This window comes from Etheostoma spectabile, chromosome 18, assembly GCF_008692095.1.
Source record: "Etheostoma spectabile isolate EspeVRDwgs_2016 chromosome 18, UIUC_Espe_1.0, whole genome shotgun sequence".
NCBI classification, from domain to species: domain Eukaryota; kingdom Metazoa; phylum Chordata; class Actinopteri; order Perciformes; family Percidae; genus Etheostoma; species Etheostoma spectabile.
In genome coordinates this window covers 26076824-26077526 of record NC_045750.1, presented here as the reverse complement: position 1 = coordinate 26077526, position 703 = coordinate 26076824, and the positions used below count along the sequence as shown (strand labels likewise).

The 703-nt window shown below is 31.2% G+C and overlaps 1 protein-coding gene across 1 annotated transcript in view; it reads left to right on the top strand.

Moving 5' to 3' along the window:
- Nucleotides 1-703, top strand: part of LOC116706731 (gamma-aminobutyric acid receptor subunit rho-1) — a 19365-nt gene that overhangs the window by 11873 nt on the left and 6789 nt on the right. The gene's annotated exons all lie outside the window — the stretch shown is intronic.

Genomic DNA, 703 nt, shown 5'->3' with positions numbered 1-703 from the left:
TGTTGAAAAAAGGGACAAAAACATAAAAAGTTAAAAACATTGATAAATAGCGTCAACAAAAATGTTGATTTTGAATTTGACAGGAAGACAACACAAGGGATAAGCTGCTTGGACATCAACCTATGTGGCTGACAGTCTGGAAAGGTGCTGTTTGAAGGAATAGTTAAGTATTATGGGAAATATTATTTGCTTTATTTCCAAGAGTAACATGGATCTGTTACTACTGGAGATTTTCTTGTTGAACACCTTACTATGACAGTGAATAAGTATATTATCATACATCTATTTTTATGCACATTTTTTATTTGGGCATAAAAAACATTAAATAGAAATACTGTCAATTCTAAAGGAATTATTTTTCAAAAAATAGCACTGAATAGAATAGAGCCATTTTTCATGTTATTAATGACACCTATGACAAGCCAAAATGTCTGCAATGAAAATTGTATTTTCTTTGATATCTACTCAACATTGTGTTTACCATAGGTGTTACCTTAAAAAATCTATAACAAAGTGTTATGTAGCCATGCAAACACTACAGTTCCACAATGTGTATTTTAATATATTAATATATTTTTATTGAGTACTAGACACATATAGTACATGTAATACTTTTAGGTGGGTCAGGTTATAATGTTAGTGGGTGTTTAGGAATATAATTGCCGGGGGCTGTATTGCCAAGACAAAGTGTCACCAACTGCCA